The sequence below is a fragment of the Pseudorca crassidens genome, chromosome 10 (genome assembly GCF_039906515.1).
Source record: "Pseudorca crassidens isolate mPseCra1 chromosome 10, mPseCra1.hap1, whole genome shotgun sequence".
NCBI classification, from domain to species: Eukaryota; Metazoa; Chordata; class Mammalia; order Artiodactyla; family Delphinidae; genus Pseudorca; species Pseudorca crassidens.
Genome location: NC_090305.1, coordinates 33,762,880 through 33,780,568, shown reverse-complemented (window position 1 = coordinate 33,780,568; position 17,689 = coordinate 33,762,880). Strand labels below are relative to the sequence as shown.

The window sequence follows — 17,689 nt, the reverse complement described above, 5'->3', positions numbered from 1 at the left end:
GAAGTCTGGAACATTTTCAGAACAGGGGTGCCTTAATAGAAGTTGTATTAATGCAATATAGGGCTTACCCACCTCTATTTTGCCTCCTTTCTTCAGTTAGGTGTACTAAAAACACAAATGCCCTCTATGAATAGGGCCTTTCTGAGAATCAGAGAAGGAGCCAAGTATCACATCTGAGGGCACCATGGTGCACATCAGAGGCACAAAGCAAGAAAAATAGGTGCCTAGGAGGCAGAAGCAATTGCAAGATGATAAAACCCAGGAAATGCACAAATATTTTCAGGAAGAGAAGAGCATATAACTTCCACATTCTAGGTTGGGGGTTTGAGGCAACCTCATCCAGGAAGCTAAGCTGACATTGTATGGGTGGGTGTTTTACATCCATAAAATTTCCCTCTTTACCTTTTTTTCTGAGGGGGGGGAAGGGGGCGCGCCACGTGGCTTGTGGGATCTTAGTTCCCAACCAGGGATTGAACCCACACCCTCGGCAGTGAAAGCACAGAGTCCTAACCACTGGACCGCCAGGGAATACCCCTCTTTCCTATCCAAACAGCCTTACTTTCAATATGAGAACACCAAACCATTAAAATTAACTTAATTACTTTTAAATCCAAGTTATTTGAATTAATTCTGGATGTTCTCCAAAAGCTGACCAAAATAATCAGTTCTATACTGAGCACCTAGGATACACTAACTACACAGAAGTTAGGCTTAAAAGCCCTATGAAATAGCTATTAATTTGAAGAGTAATGACTTCAATAATTATGATGGTGATCTTGAAAACTGGGAAATTATAATAGGTCAGCTTAATTCTGCAAACTTAATAAGACTACACACATTCAAATATTTTCCATCTAGGTACCACTTATATTATTTATACTACTGTGATATACTTTTGAATGGGGGGGATGGAAATTCAGATATATAAAACAAATCACTGCAGCAGGAACTAAAAATGTGGATGACATCCCTTTAAACCATCATTAGAAATAAAGTCCCTAACAAGCACATTCCAAGTGTACCTATCATGAGTGAAACTTGCTGAACTCTCAGGCTTTGTGGCATGTGCAATGCAAGAGTATAGGATGTAGAGTAACAGAGACCAGTTATCATCACGGTGGCCATACCAGACCTTTTGCAAGTAATTTAACTTCTCTGAGCCTGTTTTCTCATCTACTTCAGAGCACTGGTGTAAGGATTAAATGAAAATGCAGGTAAAATGCTAGCATGCTGCCTGGCACGTAGCTGATGACTAAAAAATGTTTAGTTTCCTTCCTTTATCTTTCTACCTTTAGTTTAGAGTAATTTTCAGGGATTGAGGAGAAAATCCATTCCTGAAAACTTTACTCAACTTACTTTTATTCTGCCAAATAACGATGATGATGATGGCTGCTGATAACACTTATATAGCCTTTAATGTGAGCCAGACACTCATCTAAGCACTCTAACATATATTAACTCATTCAATTCTCACAATAACTGTGAGTAGGTATTATCTTTATTCCCATTTCACAGACACCGAAACGGAGGTACAAATAAGTTTGACAGCTAATAAGTGGCAGAGCTAGGATTCAAACCCAGGTTTCTGCTCTTAAGAAATACTAGCATCGGGACTTCCCTGGTGGCACAGTGGTTAAGAATCTGCCTGCCAATGCAAGGGACACGGGTTCGAGCCCTGGCCCGAGAAGATCCCACATGCCGCGGAGCAACTAAGCCGGTGCGCTGCAACTACTGAGCCCACGTGCCACAACTACTGAAGCCTGCACGCTCTAGGGCCCGCCTGCTGCAACTAATGAACCCACATGCCTAGAGCCTGTGGTCCACAACGAGAAGCCACCACAATGAGAAGCCTGAGCATTGCAACGAAGAGTAGCCCCCGCTCGCTGCAACTAGAGAAAGCCTGCGTGCAGCAACAAAGACCCATCTCAGCCCCTCCCCCCCCAAAAAGAAAATCTAGCATCAGCGACTAACATCAAGGGGACGGCAGCAATGCCCTTTCTTTAAGAGATCTCTAATATTAATGTAGTCAGGTAGGGAATGTTCAGATGACTTACCAAGTAGAAAAGATCCATATTTTACGTAATTAAGGTTATCTAAAATATATATATTTTATATATAGTTAAAATACAGATTTATATTATATATCTCAAAATATTTTAATATATTACATATTTCATAGTTTTAAAAGTTTAAAAAGTTGAACAAGAGAATATTAATAAATTTAAATCAGATAAAAATTTAACCAAGGGACATCCCTGGTGGTCCAGTGGTTAAGGCTCTGCACTTCTCTGCAGGGGGCACAGGTTCGATCCTTGGTCAGGGAACTAAGATCCCGCATGCCGCATGGCAAAAAAAAAAGAACTTAACCGAGACTGTAGCTTTTTCAGCAAGGTCAGCCATGTGGTACATTCCAAAATATAAACATTTATTATCCTTTGTTGTATCTTGTCTGTAACTGCCTTCCCCATAAGCTCCTGGAGGACAGCAGTAGCATCTTATCTAACTAACTGTGAACAACAGTGATGTCTAAAAAAGTGCCTAGTGCTCACTAGGCGCTCAATATTGATGAAAGAATGAAAAGACTGGATATTAAACAAAGAAAAAGTTTTCAAGTCCATCTGTTATTTCCATTTACATTCTAAGGCACTAACACTCTAGGCTTATTTCCCACCACCCATTCACTCCTTAATTTTCCTACCAGCAAGTCCTTGCTGGATTTAAGTGTTTCCCTTGACCCAGTCACATCTTTGCTCATATTCCAATTTATGAGCTCATGTAACAAAATGTCTTATGACAAAAGGTCTCAAGTATACAATTAACCAGAAGACTCATGCATGAATGCATGCATGCAACATATTGTTATGGCACTTTATGGTTTTCAAAGTGCTTCCCCACATATCTCTCAGATGCCTCAAGACAACCCTGAGAGTAGACAAAGCAGGTGTGATAATCCAGGAAGCTACAGCTAATGCTGATTGTTTTGGAGTGAAAACATATTCTCATTGTCTCTGCCGAACAGCCAGTGGCTCAGAACCTGAGTTAGATGCTTTCTCGGTAATTGGGCAGAAAGTCTATGAAATGACATATTTTTAAGTCATAATGTCATAAATAATTTTTTAAATCAAAAACGATCAGTCATATCTAATTAAAGGAAAAACAGGCCAAAAGGCTTGGAAAATACAAAGGCAGAGGAAACTCACACAACTAAATAAGGCAAAAGTTTACATGCATCCACAACTAAATAAAGAGACCTCATATCGAATTTTAAGAAGAACACAATTAAATCTCTCTTGGCCACGAAGTTAGGAAGCTCAGCATAGACTGGTGGGAAGAGAGAGAGTGAGATTAGGTAGCAGGAAGTCTGGGTCTCAGTCCACACTCTGCCACTGAAGAGCTATGTGATCTCCAGTCCCACTCAAATTTAAAATTCTAAAATTGTGTACATATCACCAGGGTAAGTAATAATGCAAAAAGAAACATAAAACATTGTGCAGTATGGACAGCCCGAACAAGGGCTTAAGATCTGCTGACTTTACTGTTCTGAGATTCTAAGTTATTAGTTTGCCATGGGTTTTACCCATTAATGGCTCTGAATAATGTTTTAAGTTCAAATTCAGGACCTCTGAACAGAAACTGCAAAACAGACAGATTTACGATTTTCTGTGAAACACAAAGGGTGCTAGGACTGCATTTATACACTTTGACCTTGGTTCAGAATAATCTAGGTGGTAAATTCTAAGTTCACTTGCCAAATGAATCTTATAAGCTATTTATTAAAATGCTTTTTCAAAAAAAATGCTTTTTCAGCATTAGACAGAAATGTGGTCCATGGGTTTTTTTTATTTTTTAAATATTTATTTATTTGGTTGCGCTGGGTCTTAACTGTGGCAGACAGGCTCCTTAGTTGCTGCTCACCAGCTCCTTAGTTGCAGCATGTAGGCTCCTTAGTTGCGGCTCCAGGGCTCCTTAGTTGCAGCTCACCGGCTCCTTAGTTGCGGCAGGTGGGTTCCTTAGTTGCTGCTCGCCAGCTCCCTAGTTGCAGCTCACCAGCTCCCTAGTTGCAGCAAATGAGCTCCTTAGTTGTGGCTCACCAACTCCTTAGTTGTAGCAGGCAGGCTCCTTAGCTGTGGCATGTGAACTCTTAATTGCGACATGCATGTGCGATCTAGTTCCCTGACCAGGGATCGAACCCGGGCCCCCTGCATTGGGAGCGCAGAGTCTTATCTACTGTGCCACCAGGTAAGTCTCGGTCCATGGGCTTATGAAGCTGTGTTTTACAAGTGTAAAAGTTCCCTATGTGATCCTCCCTCATGTCCCACCCCAGGTTAAACACTGTCCTGATTATTATCAAGAAAGTTAGAAATTTGCTTCTCTTTATTATGTTTCAAATAACATTCTGGTCTTAATTAACTACTTAATACGGAATAAAGAAAATACAACCTTAGTCAGATTGGGAATTCCTCCTCACCAAAAAATAAAATGACCTAAAAGCAATAGCATAATATGCTTACATTCTCACTTATCCACGATAAATATATACAAACAAAAGCAAGACCGAATCCCATTTAGTTTGTAGAGCAGCAGTGTCAGCCACAAAAATGACCTTCCATATAGCATGTGCTGGAGTTGCTATTTCATCACTGTGCTTAAATATAATCCTGGTTTTTATAATCTCCACATACGATTAATATTACTAATTGGTAGAGTTCAGTCTGCCAGCATTCATTCAAGCCATTTTTAAAGCATTAATTTGGTCATTACCAAGCACATTTTATAAATACCATACAACAATTTTATCAGCACAGAGCAGCAAATTATAATGGGAAGAGAACATTTACAAACATTTATAATACTTTTAGTAGATACCATGCTGTGTGAGGGGTTTTCATATATATTTGCTCAGTTAATTCTCACAATGAGGTAGACATCAGCAGCATTTTACAGATGAAGAATGGATACTCAAATGGTGATTAGATGACTAGTCCAGTATCATACAGCAAGAAAACAGCAGTGCCTAGGCCCAAGATAATCACTTTAAGTTGCCAGTAACTCCACATCAGCGGCAAACAACATGAGGTTTATTTAAGTAAAGTTTTGTGCCATGGTAAAACTTAGTTGGCAGACAGCAATATTCTAAGGCACTTTATATGCCTTGTTCAGGAGCTACTGAGCTGTAAATCTGTACTCCTTCTACAGAAACACTATCTAATTTTAAAATTGAAACATAAAGACTTGTCACTACAGCTAGCTGTTTTTAGAGAAAACACTGTAAAGGAAACATTAATTCACTAAATAGAGTCAGTAACTGTTGTATAAAGAAGCTATCTCTTGGTGACCATATCTAAACAAGCGCCAAAAATTACTTGTGTCTTACAAACATAAAAGTATATTTTAAAAGAATTTTGAAATATTATATTAGAAAATGCTTCCTATAATCAAAGCTCTTCTTTTAAAAATTTAACTCTAAGTGAAATATCACTATTCATTACACTACAGATATAAGTGATATTATTGGTTTTCCCTGAAAATTCCCATAAAAAATAACATTTATAAAATAAACATTTTAGGAATGCTCTGAAATGGACAATACTAAACATATAATAAGATTTAGATAACTTGATGGACTGTATATCTGTGTCAAGCAATGAGAAGATATTTGGTCAAGATCTAACGCCTGCAGAGCTTTCCAACTCTGTATTGTTCTACCTTGTGATCTGGTTAGAGTATTCAAAGATACAAAATAGATGCAGATATTAAAAATATAAAATTGCATCAAATAATAAGACAACACCCTAATTAGGTGTAGTTAAGAGAGCAGGTTTAGGACTCAGATTGGCTGGATTAGAATCCCAGTGGGACCAAATTCCTAGCTCCATGACTCGGTTTCCTCACCTATCTCATACAATTATTAGGGAGTTACAATGTGTACAGAGTTCAGAAAACTCAGTGGCGTGAGGTAGGTGATCAATAAATGTTACCTATTATTTTTCTAGTATTATGTTGTGTAAAACATAAAATATACGGGCTTCCCTGGTGGTACAGTGGTTAAGAATCCGCCTGCCAATGCAGGGGACATGGGTTCGAGCCCTGGTCTGGGAAGAACCCACATGCGGCGCAGCAACTAAGCCTGTGTGCCACAACTACTGAGCCTGCGCTCTAGAGCCCGTGAGCCACAAATACTGAGCCCGCGAGCCTAGAGCCTGTGTTCTGCAACAAGAGAAACCACCGCAATGAGAAGCCCACTCGCGGCAACTAGAGAAAGGCCGTGTGCAGCAATGAAGACCCAATGCAGCCAAAAAAATAAATTAATTAAAAAAAATATATATATATATATACACACATGTAAAAAGACTAAAGACCTTTCATTACTGGGCTATTTTTCAAGTTTAGAAATTTAAAACATAATAAAGAGAAGCAAATTCCTAACTTTCTTGATAATAGTCAGGACAGTGGTTAACCTGCGGTGGGACATGAGGGAGGATGATGTAGGGAACTTTTCCCCTTGTAGGATGTTACTCCAGCTTTTGTTTTACTAGTCTTTAAAATGTACATATGTTTTAAAATGTATTTCACGTATGTCATATTTCACAATTTTAAAAAATTGGAAAAGTAAAAGTTAATACATTTCTAAAGAATAATAATGAGAAAGCATTATTTAACCTTAGGAGAGGATGAGAGGAAAAAAACAACAACAACAAGAAAACAATGCTTTATCATTCTAAGTGTTCCAGGTACTTCAGATTATGTATGCAACAGTTTAGCTCAGTCAAGGAAAGATTTCCATTGGATTCCACTCAATCCTAAGAGACATTTTTCTCTGTGGGTCAGTTGTTTTAAAGGGTGTCATTGATTCACTAGGAGCACCTCTTTATAATCATGAAATCTGGAGAGTGTAAGGAAGCTCAGAGGGCTTCTATTCCAACATGTTCACTTTCCAGTTAAGGAAACATTAGACTCCTTAGCTTCCAAACAGGCTTTCCCCACTCTGCTCCCAGCTGTTATTACTAGTCACCAACGTGACACAAAGCAAGGGGCAAAGCCCATTCTTTCAATCGTCTCCTAATAGTGACTGGAGAAAAGGTGAGTTTTCCCAATCATCAGCACCTGTCAGTGTCCTAATGTGTACCCCAAAGATGCTGGGACCTACAGAGGAACCCAATGCCTCAAAGAAGGCACTCCATAAATATGTGTAGAAGTGAATTTATTCAAAAGTATAAAGCAGGGTTTCTGCCCCCAAGAATTTTACATATAAATAAAAATCACCAAAGAATCCTAGTCAACATACAACGAATTCGGTAGTGTTCTGGGGCAAACGGTGCAAAGTACAAAATATAGGAGGGAAAGAGAAATAAGACAAAAGATTTATGTCATGGGGTAAAATGCAGGAAGGGGTCCTGGAAGAGGAGAATTGAGAATTGAGTTTTGAAAAATTGATAGAGAAAGCATTCTAGGATTTCTCCAAAGAAACTTGACATTTTTACAAGAGTTTCCTTTTTCCACATTATTTAAACATTTTAACAGGGATATTAATTTGTTCTAAATAATTTTATCTGCTATAATTACATTCAGGAAAGAGTTTCTGCCCTCCCTGACAAAGAACTTTTGGAGGCCACTGAAAAGTGAATAGTAGGAAGAAAAAAGAAACCTTTTAAATGCTCAATATAAATTCTTCAAAACAGAAACACCTTTAAAAGGGTAAGACACAACTTTTCTTGAGTTTTAAAGTTCACCCCAATAAAACCAGACCCCAATCTTTAACAGGAAGAAGAACATTAAAAAAAAAAAAATTCCATGACTGCAACCTAAAGCCCACACTAAACTAACAGGACATTTGGGTGATATAAGCCATGATAAAGGGCTCCTATTTCCAGCTACTTTGATGAGAGAAGACAGAACCACATTGGCAAGGAAAAGAACACTGGGGAAGAGACTCAGTTCTAGTTCAGGACAGATAAGTGACCATAGGTAAGCCACCTCTGCTCTCTGGGTCTCAGTTTCCACATCTGAAAAAGGAATATTTAAGTTACTTAATGACCTTAATTTCTATTACACTATCTGCAAACTTCCCGAAGTCATTTAGATGTCATTCTCTTATAGCAAGCTATAGGCTAGGCATTAATCCAAAGGGGTAGCAAAGACCAAATGAATTTATATCTTGTACAATTCTGTTACTGTAGCAAAATTTTTCAACTGCTATAAACCATCTACCTATTAAGTAGTGTTGAAACAGGGCATCAAAGAAATAAATTTGGATCTTCAATGAAAATTGATGCATTGAACACCTTCATTTACCTCTGCTCTCTCCCTAACTCCACTAAAATGGCATTAAAAACATGAAATTCATAAGGACAAAGACTAGGAAAGGAAACAACTACAACAAAGTTTTTGGAAGCTGAAAAGCAGATTGATTAGCTATTTGATTTAGCACAGTAAAGAAAGCAAAAACTAAGAGCATGTTAAGGGGAAGCTCAGAGCAAACTGAATTGTGCTGGGAAACACCAGAAAAGCTCAGAATGATCTGAAAGTGGGAACAGCAGGCAGTGCTGAATAAAGGAGCACAGGGTGAAAGTTCTACTCCAAGGTTCCCACCCTGACTCCAAGCAGCCACTGGTCAGAGGAAGGGAATTTACTCTCTGGAAACTAAAGAGACTCTGGACTTGGGCACAACTAGGGGCAGGCTGACCAGTCTAAAAAGATGGGGATTCAAGGAAGGCTGAGATCCTGAAAGGTAGATATCCCCAGCTCCTTCCCCACTCAGCTCCCCAGATGTTGAAGGCAGGTGTGTAAGCCAATGGTTGGAGCATTCTCTCTGGGGAAAACCTGGCTAAGAGAAAAGAAAAACACCTACAAATACTGACTGGTGGAGGTGACATCCCCCCCCCGCCCCCCCCACACCAAAGTGGGTTCCTGGCTAATCAACTTATAATGAAGACCACCATTTAACTTTTAGAAGCCCCCACTCAGGCAAATTCAGCTTTCAGTTTTTCAGTAGCTCATTCTGGAAAACAAGTAAGATGGCCAAGGCCATACATTTAAGGAAATTCCCTAAAAGAAAGACCGAAACAAGTGATCAAGTAAAGGTACTTTAAGGAAAACAGAGATGATACTGGAGGCTGCAGAAAACTTTTAAAAATTGTAACTAATATAAACAGAGAAGAGTTATTCCATCCACGAAACAAAAATAGAAAACAATAAAAAGCAGCATTCAGAGAAAAACCTCTTGAAAATTAAAAATGATAGAGAAAATATAAAATTAGAAGAGTCTGAAGATGAAGTTCAAAACACATCCCAGAAAGTAGAACAGAGACCAAAAAAATGAGAAATAGAAAAGATGGTAAAATTAAAGGACTCATTAGTCCACAAGTTTCAAACACAAATAAGTGTTCCAGAGAGAAAGAATAGGAAAACAGGGGGCAAGGGGGAGGTTGGTTATAATTTAAGGATTCAAGGGACTTGCCTGGTGGTCAAGTGGTAAAGAATTCACCTTGCAATGCAGGGGACACGGGTTCGAGCCCTGGTCAGGGCAACTAAGCCTGCGTGCCACAACTACTGAGCTGGCGCGCCTCAACAAGAGAGCCCGCGTGCCGCAAACTACAGAGCCCATGTGCCCTGGAGCCCGTGTGCCACAACTAGAGAGAGAAAACCCGCATGCCACAACTAGAGAGAAGCCCACGCGCTGCAACGAAGAGCCCATGCCACAAGGAAAAGATCCCGCATGCTGCAACTAAGACCCGACGCAGCCAAAAGAAAAAGAAAAAGAAAAAAGAATTCAAGGAAATCTCCCAGAACTGAAAAAAAATCTGTTTCCAAACTGAAAAGCCTCTCAGTGTGCCCGGCACAACAGATAAAACAAGTGAGGCAGATTATCACAAAATTTTAGAACATCAGGGACAAAGATCAGATCCTAAAACCAACCAAGGAGGGGGAAAAAAAACAAGAATCAGAACACCACCAGCCTTCTCATAGCAATAATAGAAGCTAGAAATCAATACAGCAATGCCTCTTAAACTCAGAGAAAATATTCTCCAATCTAGAATTCTAGAGCCAGGTAAACTATAAATCAAGTATGAGAGAAAATGAAGACATTTTCATACGTGCAGATTTACATCCCATGCACCCTTTTCTTAGAAAACTTCTGGAGGAATTGCTTAATTAAAATATAAACAATGAAGGGGGAAGATATGGGGTCCAGGAAACAGGGAGTTCCAACATAGGGAGGTGAAGAAAATACCTAGGCTATTCAGGAAGGCAGATCCCATGATGAGAGCTGTTCAGGTCTAGAGAAAACCCTATACAGGTTTTTAAAAACAGCAGCTTAACCTGTTTAGAAAAAATGGCATTAAATACCAAAAGAACTGCTGGAGGAGTAGAAAATGGAGGTCTCTGGAGAGGCAGAATGTTGGGGAGGAGAAAAGCAGGTAGTATACTTTTTATGCTATATTCAGACTTAGCATTGATAAATATTAAATTTTAAAAGATTCTTGAAAAGGTTAAAAAGAACGTTTTAAAATCACATCTAAAAATATAATTTTCCAAGCAAGATTTCTGAGGAAAAAAATAATGAAAGAAAAACAGTAATTTTCAAGGCAGAGCAAAATCAAAGTACTTGGGAAACTCTACATCTTAGCATACAGTGTGGCTTAGTTTGAAAAAAATTAAGAGCAGGAAAAAATGTTTTGCTGATAGAAACTTACTCAAAAGACATAACCACAAAACCAGCAAAAAGAGAAAAAGGAGTAATTTGTTTTAACATATTATGGTATTATTGGGAAAAGTTCATGGTTTATGGCTACGTCAATCATGTCACAAATTAAAATTCCTTTTCCACTCAGTCAGGCAGATGCTAAACCAAAGTCAACATAACGATTTGATTGTATCACATCTTGGTCAGAAATGAAAACACTTAAAAACTGCATTGCTTCCTCAGGAAAGGAAAGTACAAATACTGCGAACCTGTTTGAACAAGGAAAGGGCATTTTATATCAGTCACTCCTCCTTTCCTGAGACCTGAAATTAACAGGAGTGAGATTCACATGCAAATCTGAAATGGCTGCCCAACTTTCTAGAAGACCCTGAGAAGTGGCATCTCAATTAGGAAATATGCTGTTCTCTATCCACAAACACTTTAAAAACCAAAACACCCATATTTTCTATTGCCCTTTCATAGAAAAATGAGGAGTATAATATGGTATCTGTTCATCATTTTTGATATTATCTGCTTATATTCAGTAAGTGCTAAGACGGTTCTCCTCGATCAAGTGCTGGGCTCTTCATGGAAAGGCAAGTTAGAGAAGGTGCTGTCTGCTATTTACCAGTTTCCTGACATCTAGGGAGACTATAAACAGGGAGAAGCAGCTGGATCTGATTTTTTTGATAATCGTGTACTAGTTTTTGACCAGGGGAGATTTTCTTTTTTTAACTAACACAATGAAGCACTTTCCCACCGAATCTACTCTGGCACAAACATTTGCTCTCAATGTTTAGCATACATGAAGGCACTGCGAATAGATCAGTAAGATGCTTTAACTGTAGCATACTTTATAGCTTTTAAGTTGAATACTTAGAAAAAAGTTTGTTTCATCATCTCTTGGGATCAGGAAGAAAAACAATACTTTAAGATTCTGCATAAGGATGATATTCTTCCCTTTTTGAAGCTTGAGAAAATATACTAATATCTTACAAAATACAATGCATAACCGAAAGTTCCTCCAGCTTGAAAAAAGTTAATAAAATACTACGTTCAATCTTTTATGCTTATTTCACAGAAGGGAAATTGCTAACTTGAATATGAAGAAATGCTCAAACTTACTAGTAATTAGAAAATACAAATTAAAATGAGACATTATTAAATGGCCAAAATTAGAAATGTGAACAATACCATGCATTGGGGAGGTGGGGAATGCAACGCCTGTGGGGTGTAAAGTGATACAACCATTCAGCAGCCTGACAATACTTATGCCACAATGCCACTCCTGAGTCTGTATCCCAAAGAAATTCGCAAACGTGTCCATAATGGACATGGACAAGACTGTCTATTGGTAGCATTGTTTGCGGTAGCCTAGGCGTCCATCACTATGGGAATGATACACACCACAGAATACCATGCTGAAGTTAGGAGCAATTAGCTAAAAGTACATCCCAACACGCACAAACAGATCTTAAAGCAGTGCTGACCAAAAAAGTAAAACCTAGAGTAAGATCTACAGCATTTTTACAGGGAGAATTCTATAGCCAAATTCTACGCCAGCGTGGTATAATGAGCAATTTCAGAATTAAAGATACACACACACACACACAAAAACCACTAAGTATCTTATAAAGATGCATATAGAATCAAGGACATATGACAAACACATTTGAGAGGGTGCTTGTGGGGTGGGAGAGGAAAATGGGCATGAAAACGGGAGCTGAACAGAAGGCCTTTATACAGCAATGCTAGGCTGTGCCCAAATCACAGAGTATAAAGTCCAAATTCAGAATATTTTTCATTCATGCATACATTAATTTATTCAATAAAAACTTATTGAACACCTCTTAAGTGCCAAGTGCTGTGCTTAAATATAAACTTTTGTTATTTCAGCTGAAGATTTTTTTAAAAAACAACAAAAAGATATGTTTTAAGATACGTTTTAACTGAAAGTGGAAGGGGAAAATAATTTACATTAGAATATATACTATAAAATGAGAAATTCACCATTCTTAAAACAGTTTTATCAATATTTTTCATCAAATGTAAATATACCTTGAAGTTCTTTAAATAACAAACTTAAATGAAAAATCGAAATACGAAAAGAACTCACTTTAAAGCCGTAAAAAATTATGTCGTCACATCTTAGCCCACAGGTAAAACAACTTTTCTCGTGGTTCGCAGTAGTGAAACAATTTCTTTTTGGTAGAAAATTTTCTTCTACTTTATTTTCCCCCCAAAGATATTTCCACTGCTCAGGAATACTTCTCGCCAGATTTCTGTTTTCTAAAAGATTTCACAAGCAGACTGCTGGCTGCCAATGAAGGTGCTGTAGCTAATATGCTCATTACATTGCATTGCTAACAAAAACTGATTAACACATTCGGTGCAAAGTGACATATCTATTCCATATCCCATGGGCACAGAAAATGATGTTTCCCCCCCAAATTACCTGTTCCCCTCTTTTTACAAGCCCCAAATGTTAGCTAGTATACATGCTAATATTGGTAAACAAACCCAATAGCAACTGGTAGGACATCATATGTCTAAAGCTCTAAAATTGTATTCAGATTTCAGTTTTCAGATTTTGATACTAAGTGTTAGTAGGTGGGAGGATCAAAGGTGAAGACTAGGAATGGTTAGGCCAACCACCAATACTACTGGAAAAAAACCCAAACTACATGTCTGTCAGTGGGGTTAGCAGAATCATCACCACACACAATAAAAGACAACGCATTAATTTATTCTGGTTTACAAAAGATAATGTATTTTCACTCAATAATAATAGCTAACATTGAGCACTTACTATGTGTCACTGTTCTAAATATTTTATATGCATTATTTACTTCAGTCCTCACAATAACCCAGTGGACTAGGTATTATTATCATCTCCATTTTATAGATCATTTTTCAAATCAAATGCAAGCTCTTTATCACTGCCTTTAAAATCTCCACCAAATGTTCTCAACTTCCACTATATCCCCTCTTCTTGCCATTCCAGTCCTCATTTCTTACTTAAAAACTTGACTGATATATCTCATATATCCTTTCTCATATGAAATGAGCAGTTTTCTTCTCTAGCCAGCTTCTTTCTCCTCCCTTACTACCACGGAAGTTTTCTTCATGAAAATGTTCTCACTTAACCCCTTCCTCACATGCTTATTAAAAGTGACCACTATAGAAGTACATAGAGTAAAAAGTGAGTACCTACCCCCAAAAAAGTGAACACCTCAACAGCACTCCTTAACATTTTACAAAAAGACGAATATTCTATATTTATTGTCCTATAACGTGACTTTAAAAAAAGTTAACAATGGACATCTTTCTACATCAGCAAATAAAGATTCATTGCATTCCTAATAGCTTAATGGTATTCCGTTGTATGGACCCACCATACATTACTTAACCAGTCCCTAACTGACAGACATCATTTTTTTGCAGGAACAAACAATGCTATAAAGAAAAACTTTGTACTCATATTTTTCATGCACGTGTATAAATATATCTATAGGTCAAATTTCTAGAAGTGGAATCTCTGGGTCACTGGGTATGCACATTTAAAATTCCAACAGACATTGCAAATTTACCTTCAAGGGAACTTATGTTCCCATCAGTAGTGTGTGAGAATTCCAATTTCCCCACATCCTCATCACTACTAGCTATCATCAACTTGTTTAATCTCTTCATCTAATAGGTAAAAAAGTGGTACTTATGCTTTATGTTATGTTTATTTAAATGAGTAGAATTAGAATTTATAGCTTAAATAGGTTTGGAACTTATTATTAGCTGTAGGCTAAGCTGAATGGCCTATGGAGAAAAAATATAATTCAAGAAGCACATTAACAGTATAACTAGGGAGACTGGTAATGTTTAACCAATTTGGGATTTTAGCATGGAGTGGACAATGACGCCATCACAAATGAGTTTGATCTCTTCACTAAAGCACGATCCTTACCTTTCACTTGAAATTCACTGCTATCAGTTCTTCACATTATGCCATATATTTTTGAAATGTTTCTTTTAAAAGAGTATATTCAACTTCCTAGTCATACATTCACTTTCTTATTTTTACTTTCTCACAACACCCCTGTGTGATCAGGCCACTTTGATATTTTACTTTTTCATATGTTGTTTATTAATCTGACCTTTGACCTCTTTTAGATGTTAAAGCACAAGAGTGTAATCAATATCTAACCATGAACATCCAATATAATTAAGACAATTGATACAGGTGGTTAGAACATAGAAAAAGGAGAGTAAAAAAAGTAAATGTTAGCAATGGCCAACCATAGAAACATTCTACATTCTAGATTATGAAAACAAAACACTAACAGAGCCCCACATACTCAGTGAACGCTAACATAAATGAGATGCCCTCTGTTCATGAACGCTGATTCACTGTCAAAGGCTACATGTCTATGATTACAATGCTACTAGCAACGATGGTTGAACTGAGCTATTCACACATTTTCTCACCTGATTTTCTTTGTGGCCACCTCCAGGTAACAATTTTTGTCAGGGAGACTCTAATTAGCTCTAACAGGGATTTTGACCTTATTATCCCGATAAATTAGTATCCTTAACTGAAAAAATAAGTACCACAAATTATCTAGCATTCTAGAAAGGTTTTGGCTCAGAACTGATAAATCAGTAAACCCCTCTCTGCCCTTCAATTCTCAATTTAAATTTATATTCTTCACAGAACAAACTGATACTTAAGACTTTATTTCAAAGTCAAAAGCTCTTGCTACATTAACATGCCCACATGGCCTATCTGAGTGAACACATGACAGATACTACACATCATCTTTTCCATGTCAGAGACTGAAAGAGACAGAGTGGGGGCAGGAAAGAGCAGAACACCAATGTGACAAAGTGCTAAAGGCAAGCTGTAAATTGTCTTTTGGTCACTCAGGCTGCATTTTGAAAAAGCTGACGGAAAAGTAGGGCCTATCTTTCCTTTGGAGAGAATCAACTGTCATATAAAAGCATCTTCCTAACTCACTAGCAACAGTGCTGCCCTCCCACCCCTCACATAACTTGCCCAGCTAGAGAAGCACTGCTGGTTTCTAAAGACAATGACAAAAAGCTCTGTATTCTGTCGATGGGAGGGAGCAGTGAAGACCAGCTTCCTGGGCTCTAAACTATGCCAGACTGCCCTGCTAATCCCCCCTAAATCCCACAGTGTTGGGGTGGGGGTGGGGGTGAGGGTGGGAGACAGAATAGAAAACAATCCAAAGTTGAATCAAGGGCAGTAGCTCTGGATTATAAGAGGTCATAACATTTCTGTTTGAATGAGGGAGGGAGCGGGGGACGGTGTGGCAGGGGAAGGGCAGATACAAAAGCCTGTATGTTTATAAAAATACAACACAAAAATAAATTTTATCCCTGATCCTTCTGATATGCTAACCAACATCTGTCCCTGATCATTTGCCAGCCCAGGCTGCATAGAAGGCACAGAGTAGCAGGCATTTTCACACAGCGAGGCTGAAAGAGATGTTACTAGAGTGTAAATTACTAATTAGCTCAATAGAAGAAGAGAGAGAAAATACCTGTCACAGAATGCTGTTTACAACTTGACACATAATAAAAACAACCCTGAAAATTTCAGAAGAGTGTCTTACTTTTCAGACTTCTATTAACATGTAAATGGCAAAGGAACACTATTATAGTCTTTAAAAACTGCCCATGTCTCAGGAACAATAACACACGACTGGAAAGAATGCTTTCCAAATAATCTGTAATTTTCTCATCCTATGAGAGCAAAGTGTTTTTCATTATTACAATCAGCTTTAATACAGAGCAATATTTCATAGCTTTGATGATCACCTAACGGAGGAGGGGAGGTGGCTTCAACTGCTGTATTTTACATTTGTCGGAATCCAGTTAATAATCCTTTCACTGAAATCAGACAGGCATCATTCTGCAGGTCATGCCTTTATCAAACAGACAGGCCACCATTTTAATAAAGACCGAGGATGAGCTGGAGGGGCAATGGGAATGGGGGTCAGTGAAATCTCCTTATATCACGACAACTGAAAAGACTCCACAAATTTCTGTTAATTTTGGGGGGAGGTAACAGAATGTTAAGATATTTATATTCGTCTCCTTACCATAAGGCAAACCTACTTGTATTAATTGCAAGCAATATTCCTCAGGCAGTCTACTTTACACTTAGATCTTTTCCAGTTCCTTGAAGCAACATAAGGATCTTTAGGTAAAATATGTATTTTACCTACATATGTCTCAGTCATGGTGTTGAACAGCGCTGTGGCTCCTGTTTTCACATAATAATCACCCATACATCATCAAGAACTAGCATATACTGAGGACCCACTGTGTGTGACCACATCATGCCAGGCGCTAAGGAGGTCCCCTACAAAAGGGCAGACCACGACAGTTTTTGCTAATGAGGGATGTTTTTCAAAATACAGTGAAGACAACAAACTATAAAATGACAAAATCCACTCCAAATCCAACCTCGAGATTCCTTTGCTTCACATGCTTGACTAAAATCAAACATATACCAACTTGCTGATATACTCAAAACAGTCTTCCCTTTTCTTTTTAAAAGTAAGGCCTTGATATCCATTTTTTTTCAAATTTACTTGTTTAAATATATGCACATGAGAGAAAATGATAAAGTAAATGGGGCAAAATAAAAAGCAATTCGTGAATTTGAAGAAGGGTATATAGAAGTTCCTTGTATCATTTTTGCAACTTTTCTATAAGGTTTGAAACATTGTAAAAAAATCCAAAGTCAGAAAAAAATTGAGTAGTAACAAAAAAGCTTTCTGCTAGGGTTGTTATGAGTTTCAAACAATTTACCTACTTAGCTCATGCTGGGCACTTAGAAACCCTAATTATTAGTTATTTTGAAAAATGAGTGGGTTGGGGCTTCTTTGGTGGCACAGTGGTTAAGAACCCACCTGCCAATGCAGGTGAGACGGGTTCAAGCCCTGGTACAGGAAGATCCCACATGTCGTGGAGCAACTAAGCCCG

At 38.0% G+C, this 17,689-nt stretch overlaps 1 protein-coding gene across 1 annotated transcript in view; it reads right to left on the bottom strand.

Moving 5' to 3' along the window:
• MED20 (mediator complex subunit 20) overlaps positions 1-17,689 on the bottom strand; it is a 43,183-nt gene that overhangs the window by 1,034 nt on the left and 24,460 nt on the right. The gene's annotated exons all lie outside the window — the stretch shown is intronic.